This window comes from Pleuronectes platessa, chromosome 21 (genome assembly GCF_947347685.1).
Source record: "Pleuronectes platessa chromosome 21, fPlePla1.1, whole genome shotgun sequence".
In the NCBI taxonomy this organism is placed as follows: Eukaryota; Metazoa; Chordata; class Actinopteri; order Pleuronectiformes; family Pleuronectidae; genus Pleuronectes; species Pleuronectes platessa.
Window position 1 is genome coordinate 19,547,226 of NC_070646.1, and position 16,195 is coordinate 19,563,420.

The following is a 16,195-nucleotide window of genomic DNA, read 5'->3' on the forward strand; positions in this document are numbered from 1 at the left end:
AGGAACTTGTGGTCAAAAACGTTAAGGGTAAAACTTACTCTGTAAACTGATCATTTTCTCAGACCTAGCTTGTTTTCATACTAGAGGGCTTTACTTCTCATGAAATATATTCTTGCATTCTAACATCTCCATCGTGATGTGAAGTTTCAAGGTAGAAGCCAGGCTAGCTAAATTCGGTAGAGCATGAGACTCTTAATGTCAGGGTCGTGGGTTCGAGCCCCACGTTGGGCTATGAAGCTTTTAAGATTAGGAATTGAGCACCAGCATGCTGATCAAAGTCTTAGCTTAAAAGACTCTTTATTAAAGGAAACATCAGAGCATATACATTCCATAGGTATCACACACACCAATTAAACATCAACGGCTGATCAGAAAATTATGTATATATTGAATCCATCAATTTGTCTAGTTTATATAGCTTAACTATAATGGAAAACTGCAACAGATTGAAGCCATAACAATTAACAAGCATGCATGTGTTTTATCTTCTGGCGAAAGAGTTAGGCAAGATGGTTCAGGCTGGTTTTGTTCACGGAACTTGTGGTCAAAAACGTTAAGGGTAAAACTTACTCTGTAATCTGATCATTTTCTCAGAGCTAGGTTGTTTTCATAGTAGAGGGTTTTACTTCTCATTAAACATATTCTTGCATTTTGATGTTTCTATTGTGATGGGAGGTTATATGGAAGAAGCCAGGCTAGCTCAGTTGGGTAGAGCATGAGACTCTTAATCTCAGGGTCGTGGGTTCGAGCCCCACGTTGGGCTATTGAGCTTTCAAGAATAGGAATTGAGCAACTGCATGTTGTTCAAAGTCTTAGTTCTACTAAAGCTTACATTGTTCCTTATGAAAGGAAACATCAGAACATTTATATAACGTAGGTTTCAGACACACCAATCAAACATCTACAGCTGATAAGAAAATTATGTTTTGGATTGAATCCATCAATTTGTCTAGATTATATCCTAAACTAGGATTGAAAACTGCAAGAGACTCGATCCCTAACCAATGAATAGCATGAGTGTGCTTGATCTTCTGGCGAAAGAGTTAGGCAGCCTGGTTCAGGCTGGTTTTGTTCAAGGAACTTGTGGTCAAAAACGTTAAGGGTAAAACTTACTCTGTAATCTGATAATTTTCTCAGACCTAGGTTGTTTTCATAGTAGAGGGTTTTACTTCTCATTAAACATATTCTTGCATTTTGATGTTTCTATTGTGATGGGAGGTTATATGGAAGAAGCCCGGCTAGCTCAGTTCGGTAGAGCATGAGACTCTTAATCTCAGGGTCGTGGGTTCGAGCCCCACGTTGGGCTATTGAGCTTTTAAGAATAGGAAATGAGCACCCGCATGCTGATCAAAGTCTTAGTTCTACTAAAGCTTAAATTGTTCCTTATTAAAGGAAACATCAGAGCATATACATAACATAGGTTTCAGACACACCAATCAAACATCTAAAGCTGATAAGAAAATTATGTTTTGGATTGAATCCATCAATTTGTCTAAATTATATCCTAAACTAGAATTGCAAACTGCAAGCGACTCGATCCCTAACCAATGAATAGCATGAGTGTGCTTGATCTTCTGGCGAAAGAGTTAGGCAGCCTTGGTCAGGCTGGTTTTGTTCAAGGAACTTGTGGTCAAAAACGTTAAGGGTAAAACTTACTCTGTAATCTGATCATTTTCTCAGAGCTAGGTTGTTTTCATAGTAGAGGGTTTTACTTCTCATTAAACATATTCTTGCATTTTGATGTTTCTATTGTGATGGGAGGTTATATGGAAGAAGCCAGGCTAGCTCAGTTGGGTAGAGCATGAGACTCTTAATCTCAGGGTCGTGGGTTCGAGCCCCACGTTGGGCTATTGAGCTTTCAAGAATAGGAATTGAGCAACTGCATGTTGTTCAAAGTCTTAGTTCTACTAAAGCTTACATTGTTCCTTATGAAAGGAAACATCAGAACATTTATATAACGTAGGTTTCAGACACACCAATCAAACATCTACAGCTGATAAGAAAATTATGTTTTGGATTGAATCCATCAATTTGTCTAGATTATATCCTAAACTAGGATTGAAAACTGCAAGAGACTCGATCCCTAACCAATGAATAGCATGAGTGTGCTTGATCTTCTGGCGAAAGAGTTAGGCAGCCTGGTTCAGGCTGGTTTTGTTCAAGGAACTTGTGGTCAAAAACGTTAAGGGTAAAACTTACTCTGTAATCTGATAATTTTCTCAGACCTAGGTTGTTTTCATAGTAGAGGGTTTTACTTCTCATTAAACATATTCTTGCATTTTGATGTTTCTATTGTGATGGGAGGTTATATGGAAGAAGCCCGGCTAGCTCAGTTCGGTAGAGCATGAGACTCTTAATCTCAGGGTCGTGTGTTCGAGCCCCACGTTGGGCTATTGAGCTTTTAAGAATAGGAAATGAGCACCCGCATGCTGATCAAAGTCTTAGTTCTACTAAAGCTTAAATTGTTCCTTATTAAAGGAAACATCAGAGCATATACATAACATAGGTTTCAGACACACCAATCAAACATCTAAAGCTGATGAGAAAATTATGTTTTGGATTGAATCCATCAATTTGTCTAAATTATATCCTAAACTAGAATTGCAAACTGCAAGCGACTCGATCCCTAACCAATGAATAGCATGAGTGTGCTTGATCTTCTGGCGAAAGAGTTAGGCAGCCTTGTTCAGGCTGGTTTTGTTCAAGGAACTTGTGGTCAAAAACGTTAAGGGTAAAACTTACTCTGTAATCTGATCATTTTCTCAGAGCTAGGTTGTTTTCATAGTAGAGGGTTTTACTTCTCATTAAACATATTCTTGCATTTTGATGTTTCTATTGTGATGGGAGGTTATATGGAAGAAGCCAGGCTAGCTCAGTTGGGTAGAGCATGAGACTCTTAATCTCAGGGTCGTGGGTTCGAGCCCCACGTTGGGCTATTGAGCTTTCAAGAATAGGAATTGAGCAACTGCATGTTGTTCAAAGTCTTAGTTCTACTAAAGCTTACATTGTTCCTTATGAAAGGAAACATCAGAACATTTATATAACGTAGGTTTCAGACACACCAATCAAACATCTACAGCTGATAAGAAAATTATGTTTTGGATTGAATCCATCAATTTGTCTAGATTATATCCTAAACTAGGATTGAAAACTGCAAGAGACTCGATCCCTAACCAATGAATAGCATGAGTGTGCTTGATCTTCTGGCGAAAGAGTTAGGCAGCCTGGTTCAGCCTGGTTTTGTTCAAGGAACTTGTGGTCAAAAACGTTAAGGGTAAAACTTACTCTGTAATCTGATAATTTTCTCAGACCTAGGTTGTTTTCATAGTAGAGGGTTTTACTTCTCATTAAACATATTCTTGCATTTTGATGTTTCTATTGTGATGGGAGGTTATATGGAAGAAGCCCGGCTAGCTCAGTTCGGTAGAGCATGAGACTCTTAATCTCAGGGTCGTGGGTTCGAGCCCCACGTTGGGCTATTGAGCTTTTAAGAATAGGAAATGAGCACCCGCATGCTGATCAAAGTCTTAGTTCTACTAAAGCTTAAATTGTTCCTTATTAAAGGAAACATCAGAGCATATACATAACATAGGTTTCAGACACACCAATCAAACATCTAAAGCTGATAAGAAAATTATGTTTTGGATTGAATCCATCAATTTGTCTAAATTATATCCTAAACTAGAATTGCAAACTGCAAGCGACTCGATCCCTAACCAATGAATAGCATGAGTGTGCTTGATCTTCTGGCGAAAGAGTTAGGCAGCCTTGTTCAGGCTGGTTTTGTTCAAGGAACTTGTGGTCAAAAACGTTAAGGGTAAAACTTACTCTGTAAACTGATCATTTTCTCAGACCTAGGTTGTTTTCATACTAGAGGGCTTTACTTCTCATGAAATATATTCTTGCATTCTAACATCTCCATCGTGATGTGAAGATTCAAGGTAGAAGCCAGGCTAGCTAAATTCGGTAGAGCATGAGACTCTTAATGTCAGGGTCGTGGGTTCGAGCCCCACGTTGGGCTATGAAGCTTTTAAGATTAGGAATTGAGCACCAGCATGCTGATCAAAGTCTTAGCTTAAAAGACTCTTTATTAAAGGAAACATCAGAGCATATACATTCCATAGGTATCACACACACCAATTAAACATCAACGGCTGATCAGAAAATTATGTATATATTGAATCCATCAATTTGTCTAGTTTATATAGCTTAACTATAATGGAAAACTGCAACAGATTGAAGCCATAACAATTAACAAGCATACATGTGTTTTATCTTCTGGCGAAAGAGTTAGGCAAGGTGGTTCAGGCTGGTTTTGTTCACGGAACTTGTGGTCAAAAACGTTAAGGGTAAAACTTACTCTGTAATCTGATAATTTTCTCAGACCTAGGTTGTTTTCATAGTAGAGGGTTTTACTTCTCAATAAACATATTCTTGCATTTTGATGTTTGTATTGTGATGGGAAGTTATAAGGAAGAAGCCCGGCTAGCTCAGTTCGGCAGAGCATGAGACTCTTAATCTCAGGGTCGTGGGTTCGAGCCCTATTTGGGCTATTGAGCTTTCAAGAATAGGAATTGAGCACCCGCATGTTGATCAAAGTCTTAGTTCTACTAAAGCTTACATTGTTCCTTATGAAAGGAAACATCAGAACATTTATATAACGTAGGTTTCAGACACACCAATCAAACATCTACAGCTGATAAGAAAATTATGTTTTGGATTGAATCCATCAATTTGTCTAGATTATATCCTAAACTAGGATTGAAAACTGCAAGAGACTCGATCCCTAACCAATGAATAGCATGAGTGTGCTTGATCTTCTGGCGAAAGAGTTAGGCAGCCTGGTTCAGGCTGGTTTTGTTCAAGGAACTTGTGGTCAAAAACGTTAAGGGTAAAACTTACTCTGTAATCTGATCATTTTCTCAGACCTAGGTTGTTTTCATAGTAGAGGGTTTTACTTCTCATTAAACATATTCTTGCATTTTGATGTTTCTATTGTGATGGGAGGTTATATGGAAGAAGCCCGGCTAGCTCAGTTCGGTAGAGCATGAGACTCTTAATCTCAGGGTTGTGGGTTCGAGCCCCACGTTGGGCTATTGAGCTTTTAAGAATAGGAAATGAGCACCCGCATGCTGATCAAAGTCTTAGTTCTACTAAAGCTTAAATTGTTCCTTATTAAAGGAAACATCAGAGCATATACATAACATAGGTTTCAGACACACCAATCAAACATCTAAAGCTGATAAGAAAATTATGTTTTGGATTGAATCCATCAATTTGTCTAAATTATATCCTAAACTAGAATTGCAAACTGCAAGCGACTCGATCCCTAACCAATGAATAGCATGAGTGTGCTTGATCTTCTGGCGAAAGAGTTAGGCAGCCTTGTTCAGGCTGGTTTTGTTCAAGGAACTTGTGGTCAAAAACGTTAAGGGTAAAACTTACTCTGTAAACTGATCATTTTCTCAGACCTAGGTTGTTTTCATAGTGGAGGGTTTTACTTCTCATTAAACATATTCTTGCATTTTGATGTTTGTATTGTGATGGGAAGTTATAAGGACGAAGCCCGGCTACCTCAGTTCGGTAGAGCATGAGACTCTTTATCTCAGGGTTGTGGGTTCGAGCCCCACGTTGGGCTATTGAGCTTTTAAGAATAGGAAATGAGCACCCGCATGCTGATCAAAGTCTTAGTTCTACTAAAGCTTAAATTGTTCCTTATTAAAGGAAACATCAGAGCATATACATAACATAGGTTTCAGACACACCAATCAAACATCTAAAGCTGATAAGAAAATTATGTTTTGGTTTGAATCCATCAATTTGTCTAAATTATATCCTAAACTAGAATTGCAAACTGCAAGCGACTCGATCCCTAACCAATGAATAGCATGAGTGTGCTTGATCTTCTGGCGAAAGAGTTAGGCAGCCTTGTTCAGGCTGGTTTTGTTCAAGGAACTTGTGGTCAAAAACGTTAAGGGTAAAACTTACTCTGTAAACTGATCATTTTCTCAGACCTAGGTTGTTTTCATAGTGGAGGGTTTTACTTCTCATTAAACATATTCTTGCATTTTGATGTTTGTATTGTGATGGGAAGTTATAAGGACGAAGCCCGGCTACCTCAGTTCGGTAGAGCATGAGACTCTTAATCTCAGGGTCGTGGGTTCGAGCCCCACGTTGGGCTATTGAGCTTTCAAGAATAGGAATTGAGCAACTGCATGTTGTTCAAAGTCTTAGTTCTACTAAAGCTTACATTGTTCCTTATGAAAGGAAACATCAGAACATTTATATAACGTAGGTTTCAGACACACCAATCAAACATCTACAGCTGATAAGAAAATTATGTTTTGGATTGAATCCATCAATTTGTCTAGATTATATCCTAAACTAGGATTGAAAACTGCAAGAGACTCGATCCCTAACCAATGAATAGCATGAGTTTGCTTGATCTTCTGGCGAAAGAGTTAGGCAGCCTGGTTCAGGCTGGTTTTGTTCAAGGAACTTGTGGTCAAAAACGTTAAGGGTAAAACTTACTCTGTAATCTGATAATTTTCTCAGACCTAGGTTGTTTTCATAGTAGAGGGTTTTACTTCTCATTAAACATATTCTTGCATTTTGATGTTTCTATTGTGATGGGAGGTTATATGGAAGAAGCCCGGCTAGCTCAGTTCGGTAGAGCATGAGACTCTTAATCTCAGGGTCGTGTGTTCGAGCCCCACGTTGGGCTATTGAGCTTTTAAGAATAGGAAATGAGCACCCGCATGCTGATCAAAGTCTTAGTTCTACTAAAGCTTAAATTGTTCCTTATTAAAGGAAACATCAGAGCATATACATAACATAGGTTTCAGACACACCAATCAAACATCTAAAGCTGATGAGAAAATTATGTTTTGGATTGAATCCATCAATTTGTCTAAATTATATCCTAAATTAGAATTGCAAACTGCAAGCGACTCGATCCCTAACCAATGAATAGCATGAGTGTGCTTGATCTTCTGGCGAAAGAGTTAGGCAGCCTTGTTCAGGCTGGTTTTGTTCAAGGAACTTGTGGTCAAAAACGTTAAGGGTAAAACTTACTCTGTAATCTGATCATTTTCTCAGAGCTAGGTTGTTTTCATAGTAGAGGGTTTTACTTCTCATTAAACATATTCTTGCATTTTGATGTTTCTATTGTGATGGGAGGTTATATGGAAGAAGCCAGGCTAGCTCAGTTGGGTAGAGCATGAGACTCTTAATCTCAGGGTCGTGGGTTCGAGCCCCACGTTGGGCTATTGAGCTTTCAAGAATAGGAATTGAGCAACTGCATGTTGTTCAAAGTCTTAGTTCTACTAAAGCTTACATTGTTCCTTATGAAAGGAAACATCAGAACATTTATATAACGTAGGTTTCAGACACACCAATCAAACATCTACAGCTGATAAGAAAATTATGTTTTGGATTGAATCCATCAATTTGTCTAGATTATATCCTAAACTAGGATTGAAAACTGCAAGAGACTCGATCCCTAACCAATGAATAGCATGAGTGTGCTTGATCTTCTGGCGAAAGAGTTAGGCAGCCTGGTTCAGGCTGGTTTTGTTCAAGGAACTTGTGGTCAAAAACGTTAAGGGTAAAACTTACTCTGTAATCTGATAATTTTCTCAGACCTAGGTTGTTTTCATAGTAGAGGGTTTTACTTCTCATTAAACATATTCTTGCATTTTGATGTTTCTATTGTGATGGGAGGTTATATGGAAGAAGCCCGGCTAGCTCAGTTCGGTAGAGCATGAGACTCTTAATCTCAGGGTCGTGGGTTCGAGCCCCACGTTGGGCTATTGAGCTTTTAAGAATAGGAAATGAGCACCCGCATGCTGATCAAAGTCTTAGTTCTACTAAAGCTTAAATTGTTCCTTATTAAAGGAAACATCAGAGCATATACATAACATAGGTTTCAGACACACCAATCAAACATCTAAAGCTGATAAGAAAATTATGTTTTGGATTGAATCCATCAATTTGTCTAAATTATATCCTAAACTAGAATTATAAACTGCAAGCGACTCGATCCCTAACCAATGAATAGCATGAGTGTGCTTGATCTTCTGGCGAAAGAGTTAGGCAGCCTGGTTCAGGCTGGTTTTGTTCAAGGAACTTGTGGTCAAAAACGTTAAGGGTAAAACTTACTCTGTAAACTGATCATTTTCTCAGACCTAGGTTGTTTTCATACTAGAGGGCTTTACTTCTCCTGAAATATATTCTTGCATTCTAACATCTCCATCGTGATGTGAAGTTTCAAGGTAGAAGCCAGGCTAGCTAAATTCGGTAGAGCATGAGACTCTTAATGTCAGGGTCGTGGGTTCGAGCCCCACGTTGGGCTATGAAGCTTTTAAGATTAGGAATTGAGCACCAGCATGCTGATCAAAGTCTTAGCTTAAAAGACTCTTTATTAAAGGAAACATCAGAGCATATACATTCCATAGGTATCACACACACCAATTAAACATCAACGGCTGATCAGAAAATTATGTATATATTGAATCCATCAATTTGTCTAGTTTATATAGCTTAACTATAATGGAAAACTGCAACAGATTGAAGCCATAACAATTAACAAGCATGCATGTGTTTTATCTTCTGGCGAAAGAGTTAGGCAAGATGGTTCAGGCTGGTTTTGTTCACGGAACTTGTGGTCAAAAACGTTAAGGTTAAAACTTACTCTGTAATCTGATCATTTTCTCAGAGCTAGGTTGTTTTCATAGTAGAGGGTTTTACTTCTCATTAAACATATTCTTGCATTTTGATGTTTCTATTGTGATGGGAGGTTATATGGAAGAAGCCAGGCTAGCTCAGTTGGGTAGAGCATGAGACTCTTAATCTCAGGGTCGTGGGTTCGAGCCCCACGTTGGGCTATTGAGCTTTCAAGAATAGGAATTGAGCAACTGCATGTTGTTCAAAGTCTTAGTTCTACTAAAGCTTACATTGTTCCTTATGAAAGGAAACATCAGAACATTTATATAACGTAGGTTTCAGACACACCAATCAAACATCTACAGCTGATAAGAAAATTATGTTTTGGATTGAATCCATCAATTTGTCTAGATTATATCCTAAACTAGGATTGAAAACTGCAAGAGACTCGATCCCTAACCAATGAATAGCATGAGTGTGCTTGATCTTCTGGCGAAAGAGTTAGGCAGCCTGGTTCAGGCTGGTTTTGTTCAAGGAACTTGTGGTCAAAAACGTTAAGGGTAAAACTTACTCTGTAATCTGATAATTTTCTCAGACCTAGGTTGTTTTCATAGTAGAGGGTTTTACTTCTCATTAAACATATTCTTGCATTTTGATGTTTCTATTGTGATGGGAGGTTATATGGAAGAAGCCCGGCTAGCTCAGTTCGGTAGAGCATGAGACTCTTAATCTCAGGGTCGTGGGTTCGAGCCCCACGTTGGGCTATTGAGCTTTTAAGAATAGGAAATGAGCACCCGCATGCTGATCAAAGTCTTAGTTCTACTAAAGCTTAAATTGTTCCTTATTAAAGGAAACATCAGAGCATATACATAACATAGGTTTCAGACACACCAATCAAACATCTAAAGCTGATAAGAAAATTATGTTTTGGATTGAATCCATCAATTTGTCTAAATTATATCCTAAACTAGAATTGCAAACTGCAAGCGACTCGATCCCTAACCAATGAATAGCATGAGTGTGCTTGATCTTCTGGCGAAAGAGTTAGGCAGCCTTGTTCAGGCTGGTTTTGTTCAAGGAACTTGTGGTCAAAAACGTTAAGGGTAAAACTTACTCTGTAAACTGATCATTTTCTCAGACCTAGGTTGTTTTCATACTAGAGGGCTTTACTTCTCATGAAATATATTCTTGCATTCTAACATCTCCATCGTGATGTGAAGATTCAAGGTAGAAGCCAGGCTAGCTAAATTCGGTAGAGCATGAGACTCTTAATGTCAGGGTCGTGGGTTCGAGCCCCACGTTGGGCTATGAAGCTTTTAAGATTAGGAATTGAGCACCAGCATGCTGATCAAAGTCTTAGCTTAAAAGACTCTTTATTAAAGGAAACATCAGAGCATATACATTCCATAGGTATCACACACACCAATTAAACATCAACGGCTGATCAGAAAATTATGTATATATTGAATCCATCAATTTGTCTAGTTTATATAGCTTAACTATAATGGAAAACTGCAACAGATTGAAGCCATAACAATTAACAAGCATACATGTGTTTTATCTTCTGGCGAAAGAGTTAGGCAAGGTGGTTCAGGCTGGTTTTGTTCACGGAACTTGTGGTCAAAAACGTTAAGGGTAAAATTTACTCTGTAATCTGATCATTTTCTCAGAGCTAGGTTGTTTTCATAGTAGAGGGTTTTACTTCTCATTAAACATATTCTTGCATTTTGATGTTTCTATTGTGATGGGAGGCTATATGGAAGAAGCCAGGCTAGCTCAGTTCGGTAGAGCATGAGACTCTTAATCTCAGGGTCGTGGGTTCGAGCCCCACTTTGGGCTATTGAGCTTTCAAGAATAGGAATTGAGCACCCGCATGTTGATCAAAGTCTTAGTTCTACTAAAGCTTAAATTGTTCCTTATTAAAGGAAACATCAGAACATTTATATAACGTAGGTTTCATATACACCAATCAAACATCTACAGCTAATAAGAAAATTATGTTTTGGATTGAATCCCTCAATTTGTCTAGATTATATCCTAAACTAGGATTGAAAACTGCAAGAGACTCGATCCCTAACCAATGAATAGCATGAGTGTGCTTGATCTTCTGGCGAAAGAGTTAGGCAGCCTGGTTCAGGCTGGTTTTGTTCAAGGAACTTGTGGTCAAAAACGTTAAGGGTAAAACTTACTCTGTAATCTGATAATTTTCTCAGACCTAGGTTGTTTTCATAGTAGAGGGTTTTACTTCTCATTAAACATATTCTTGCATTTTGATGTTTCTATTGTGATGGGAGGTTATATGGAAGAAGCCCGGCTAGCTCAGTTCGGTAGAGCATGAGACTCTTAATCTCAGGGTCGTGGGTTCGAGCCCCACGTTGGGCTATTGAGCTTTCAAGAATAGGAATTGAGCAACTGCATGTTGTTCAGAGTCTTAGTTCTACTAAAGCTTACATTGTTCCTTATGAAAGGGAACATTTATATAACGTAGGTTTCAGACACACCAATCAAACATCTACAGCTGATAAGAAAATTATGTTTTGGATTGAATCCATCAATTTGTCTAGATTATATCCTAAACTAGGATTGAAAACTGCAAGAGACTCGATCCCTAACCAATGAATAGCATGAGTGTGCTTGATCTTCTGGCGAAAGAGTTAGGCAGCCTGGTTCAGGCTGGTTTTGTTCAAGGAACTTGTGGTCAAAAACGTTAAGGGTAAAACTTACTCTGTAATCTGATAATTTTCTCAGACCTAGGTTGTTTTCATAGTAGAGGGTTTTACTTCTCATTAAACATATTCTTGCATTTTGATGTTTCTATTGTGATGGGAGGTTATATGGAAGAAGCCCGGCTAGCTCAGTTCGGTAGAGCATGAGACTCTTAATCTCAGGGTCGTGGGTTCGAGCCCCACGTTGGGCTATTGAGCTTTTAAGAATAGGAAATGAGCACCCGCATGCTGATCAAAGTCTTAGTTCTACTAAAGCTTAAATTGTTCCTTATTAAAGGAAACATCAGAGCATATACATAACATAGGTTTCAGACACACCAATCAAACATCTAAAGCTGATAAGAAAATTATGTTTTGGATTGAATCCATCAATTTGTCTAAATTATATCCTAAACTAGAATTATAAACTGCAAGCGACTCGATCCCTAACCAATGAATAGCATGAGTGTGCTTGATCTTCTGGCGAAAGAGTTAGGCAGCCTGGTTCAGGCTGGTTTTGTTCAAGGAACTTGTGGTCAAAAACGTTAAGGGTAAAACTTACTCTGTAAACTGATCATTTTCTCAGACCTAGGTTGTTTTCATACTAGAGGGCTTTACTTCTCCTGAAATATATTCTTGCATTCTAACATCTCCATCGTGATGTGAAGTTTCAAGGTAGAAGCCAGGCTAGCTAAATTCGGTAGAGCATGAGACTCTTAATGTCAGGGTCGTGGGTTCGAGCCCCACGTTGGGCTATGAAGCTTTTAAGATTAGGAATTGAGCACCAGCATGCTGATCAAAGTCTTAGCTTAAAAGACTCTTTATTAAAGGAAACATCAGAGCATATACATTCCATAGGTATCACACACACCAATTAAACATCAACGGCTGATCAGAAAATTATGTATATATTGAATCCATCAATTTGTCTAGTTTATATAGCTTAACTATAATGGAAAACTGCAACAGATTGAAGCCATAACAATTAACAAGCATGCATGTGTTTTATCTTCTGGCGAAAGAGTTAGGCAAGATGGTTCAGGCTGGTTTTGTTCACGGAACTTGTGGTCAAAAACGTTAAGGTTAAAACTTACTCTGTAATCTGATCATTTTCTCAGAGCTAGGTTGTTTTCATAGTAGAGGGTTTTACTTCTCATTAAACATATTCTTGCATTTTGATGTTTCTATTGTGATGGGAGGTTATATGGAAGAAGCCAGGCTAGCTCAGTTGGGTAGAGCATGAGACTCTTAATCTCAGGGTCGTGGGTTCGAGCCCCACGTTGGGCTATTGAGCTTTCAAGAATAGGAATTGAGCAACTGCATGTTGTTCAAAGTCTTAGTTCTACTAAAGCTTACATTGTTCCTTATGAAAGGAAACATCAGAACATTTATATAACGTAGGTTTCAGACACACCAATCAAACATCTACAGCTGATAAGAAAATTATGTTTTGGATTGAATCCATCAATTTGTCTAGATTATATCCTAAACTAGGATTGAAAACTGCAAGAGACTCGATCCCTAACCAATGAATAGCATGAGTGTGCTTGATCTTCTGGCGAAAGAGTTAGGCAGCCTGGTTCAGGCTGGTTTTGTTCAAGGAACTTGTGGTCAAAAACGTTAAGGGTAAAACTTACTCTGTAATCTGATAATTTTCTCAGACCTAGGTTGTTTTCATAGTAGAGGGTTTTACTTCTCATTAAACATATTCTTGCATTTTGATGTTTCTATTGTGATGGGAGGTTATATGGAAGAAGCCCGGCTAGCTCAGTTCGGTAGAGCATGAGACTCTTAATCTCAGGGTCGTGGGTTCGAGCCCCACGTTGGGCTATTGAGCTTTTAAGAATAGGAAATGAGCACCCGCATGCTGATCAAAGTCTTAGTTCTACTAAAGCTTAAATTGTTCCTTATTAAAGGAAACATCAGAGCATATACATAACATAGGTTTCAGACACACCAATCAAACATCTAAAGCTGATAAGAAAATTATGTTTTGGATTGAATCCATCAATTTGTCTAAATTATATCCTAAACTAGAATTGCAAACTGCAAGCGACTCGATCCCTAACCAATGAATAGCATGAGTGTGCTTGATCTTCTGGCGAAAGAGTTAGGCAGCCTTGTTCAGGCTGGTTTTGTTCAAGGAACTTGTGGTCAAAAACGTTAAGGGTAAAACTTACTCTGTAAACTGATCATTTTCTCAGACCTAGGTTGTTTTCATACTAGAGGGCTTTACTTCTCATGAAATATATTCTTGCATTCTAACATCTCCATCGTGATGTGAAGATTCAAGGTAGAAGCCAGGCTAGCTAAATTCGGTAGAGCATGAGACTCTTAATGTCAGGGTCGTGGGTTCGAGCCCCACGTTGGGCTATGAAGCTTTTAAGATTAGGAATTGAGCACCAGCATGCTGATCAAAGTCTTAGCTTAAAAGACTCTTTATTAAAGGAAACATCAGAGCATATACATTCCATAGGTATCACACACACCAATTAAACATCAACGGCTGATCAGAAAATTATGTATATATTGAATCCATCAATTTGTCTAGTTTATATAGCTTAACTATAATGGAAAACTGCAACAGATTGAAGCCATAACAATTAACAAGCATACATGTGTTTTATCTTCTGGCGAAAGAGTTAGGCAAGGTGGTTCAGGCTGGTTTTGTTCACGGAACTTGTGGTCAAAAACGTTAAGGGTAAAATTTACTCTGTAATCTGATCATTTTCTCAGAGCTAGGTTGTTTTCATAGTAGAGGGTTTTACTTCTCATTAAACATATTCTTGCATTTTGATGTTTCTATTGTGATGGGAGGCTATATGGAAGAAGCCAGGCTAGCTCAGTTGGGTAGAGCATGAGACTCTTAATCTCAGGGTGGTGGGTTCGAGCCCCACGTTGGGCTATTGAGCTTTCAAGAATAGGAATTGAGCAACTGCATGTTGTTCAAAGTCTTAGTTCTACTAAAGCTTACATTGTTCCTTATGAAAGGAAACATCAGAACATTTATATAACGTAGGTTTCAGACACACCAATCAAACATCTACAGCTGATAAGAAAATTATGTTTTGGATTGAATCCATCAATTTGTCTAGATTATATCCTAAACTAGGATTGAAAACTGCAAGAGACTCGATCCCTAACCAATGAATAGCATGAGTGTGCTTGATCTTCTGGCGAAAGAGTTAGGCAGCCTGGTTCAGGCTGGTTTTGTTCAAGGAACTTGTGGTCAAAAACGTTAAGGGTAAAACTTACTCTGTAATCTGATAATTTTCTCAGACCTAGGTTGTTTTCATAGTAGAGGGTTTTACTTCTCATTAAACATATTCTTGCATTTTGATGTTTCTATTGTGATGGGAGGTTATATGGAAGAAGCCCGGCTAGCTCAGTTCGGTAGAGCATGAGACTCTTAATCTCAGGGTCGTGGGTTCGAGCCCCACGTTGGGCTATTGAGCTTTTAAGAATAGGAAATGAGCACCCGCATGCTGATCAAAGTCTTAGTTCTACTAAAGCTTAAATTGTTCCTTATTAAAGGAAACATCAGAGCATATACATAACATAGGTTTCAGACACACCAATCAAACATCTAAAGCTGATAAGAAAATTATGTTTTGGATTGAATCCATCAATTTGTCTAAATTATATCCTAAACTAGAATTATAAACTGCAAGCGACTCGATCCCTAACCAATGAATAGCATGAGTGTGCTTGATCTTCTGGCGAAAGAGTTAGGCAGCCTGGTTCAGGCTGGTTTTGTTCAAGGAACTTGTGGTCAAAAACGTTAAGGGTAAAACTTACTCTGTAAACTGATCATTTTCTCAGACCTAGGTTGTTTTCATACTAGAGGGCTTTACTTCTCCTGAAATATATTCTTGCATTCTAACATCTCCATCGTGATGTGAAGTTTCAAGGTAGAAGCCAGGCTAGCTAAATTCGGTAGAGCATGAGACTCTTAATGTCAGGGTCGTGGGTTCGAGCCCCACGTTGGGCTATGAAGCTTTTAAGATTAGGAATTGAGCACCAGCATGCTGATCAAAGTCTTAGCTTAAAAGACTCTTTATTAAAGGAAACATCAGAGCATATACATTCCATAGGTATCACACACACCAATTAAACATCAACGGCTGATCAGAAAATTATGTATATATTGAATCCATCAATTTGTCTAGTTTATATAGCTTAACTATAATGGAAAACTGCAACAGATTGAAGCCATAACAATTAACAAGCATGCATGTGTTTTATCTTCTGGCGAAAGAGTTAGGCAAGATGGTTCAGGCTGGTTTTGTTCACGGAACTTGTGGTCAAAAACGTTAAGGTTAAAACTTACTCTGTAATCTGATCATTTTCTCAGAGCTAGGTTGTTTTCATAGTAGAGGGTTTTACTTCTCATTAAACATATTCTTGCATTTTGATGTTTCTATTGTGATGGGAGGTTATATGGAAGAAGCCAGGCTAGCTCAGTTGGGTAGAGCATGAGACTCTTAATCTCAGGGTCGTGGGTTCGAGCCCCACGTTGGGCTATTGAGCTTTCAAGAATAGGAATTGAGCAACTGCATGTTGTTCAAAGTCTTAGTTCTACTAAAGCTTACATTGTTCCTTATGAAAGGAAACATCAGAACATTTATATAACGTAGGTTTCAGACACACCAATCAAACATCTACAGCTGATAAGAAAATTATGTTTTGGATTGAATCCATCAATTTGTCTAGATTATATCCTAAACTAGGATTGAAAACTGCAAGAGACTCGATCCCTAACCAATGAATAGCATGAGTGTGCTTGATCTTCTGGCGAAAGAGTTAGGCAGCCTGGTTCAGGCTGG

At 38.4% G+C, this 16,195-nt stretch overlaps 9 non-coding genes across 9 annotated transcripts; all 9 read left to right on the forward strand.

The window, feature by feature from the left end:
• The first annotated feature begins 1,232 nt into the window (after positions 1-1,232).
• trnak-cuu (transfer RNA lysine (anticodon CUU)) lies at positions 1,233-1,306 on the forward strand. Its single transcript has one exon. It is a non-coding gene; the product is annotated as a tRNA-Lys (tRNA).
• Positions 1,307-3,404: 2,098 nt separating this feature from the next.
• Positions 3,405-3,478, forward strand: trnak-cuu (transfer RNA lysine (anticodon CUU)). The gene has a single exon. It is a non-coding gene; the product is annotated as a tRNA-Lys (tRNA).
• Positions 3,479-5,021: 1,543 nt separating this feature from the next.
• Positions 5,022-5,095, forward strand: trnak-cuu (transfer RNA lysine (anticodon CUU)). The gene has a single exon. It is a non-coding gene; the product is annotated as a tRNA-Lys (tRNA).
• Positions 5,096-7,736: 2,641 nt separating this feature from the next.
• On the forward strand, positions 7,737-7,810 carry trnak-cuu (transfer RNA lysine (anticodon CUU)). The gene has a single exon. It is a non-coding gene; the product is annotated as a tRNA-Lys (tRNA).
• A 1,544-nt stretch (positions 7,811-9,354) lies between these two features.
• trnak-cuu (transfer RNA lysine (anticodon CUU)) lies at positions 9,355-9,428 on the forward strand. Its single transcript has one exon. It is a non-coding gene; the product is annotated as a tRNA-Lys (tRNA).
• A 1,544-nt stretch (positions 9,429-10,972) lies between these two features.
• Positions 10,973-11,046, forward strand: trnak-cuu (transfer RNA lysine (anticodon CUU)). The gene has a single exon. It is a non-coding gene; the product is annotated as a tRNA-Lys (tRNA).
• Positions 11,047-11,507: 461 nt separating this feature from the next.
• trnak-cuu (transfer RNA lysine (anticodon CUU)) lies at positions 11,508-11,581 on the forward strand. The gene has a single exon. It is a non-coding gene; the product is annotated as a tRNA-Lys (tRNA).
• Positions 11,582-13,125: 1,544 nt separating this feature from the next.
• On the forward strand, positions 13,126-13,199 carry trnak-cuu (transfer RNA lysine (anticodon CUU)). Its single transcript has one exon. It is a non-coding gene; the product is annotated as a tRNA-Lys (tRNA).
• A 1,544-nt stretch (positions 13,200-14,743) lies between these two features.
• trnak-cuu (transfer RNA lysine (anticodon CUU)) lies at positions 14,744-14,817 on the forward strand. Its single transcript has one exon. It is a non-coding gene; the product is annotated as a tRNA-Lys (tRNA).
• The last annotated feature ends 1,378 nt before the right edge of the window (positions 14,818-16,195 follow it).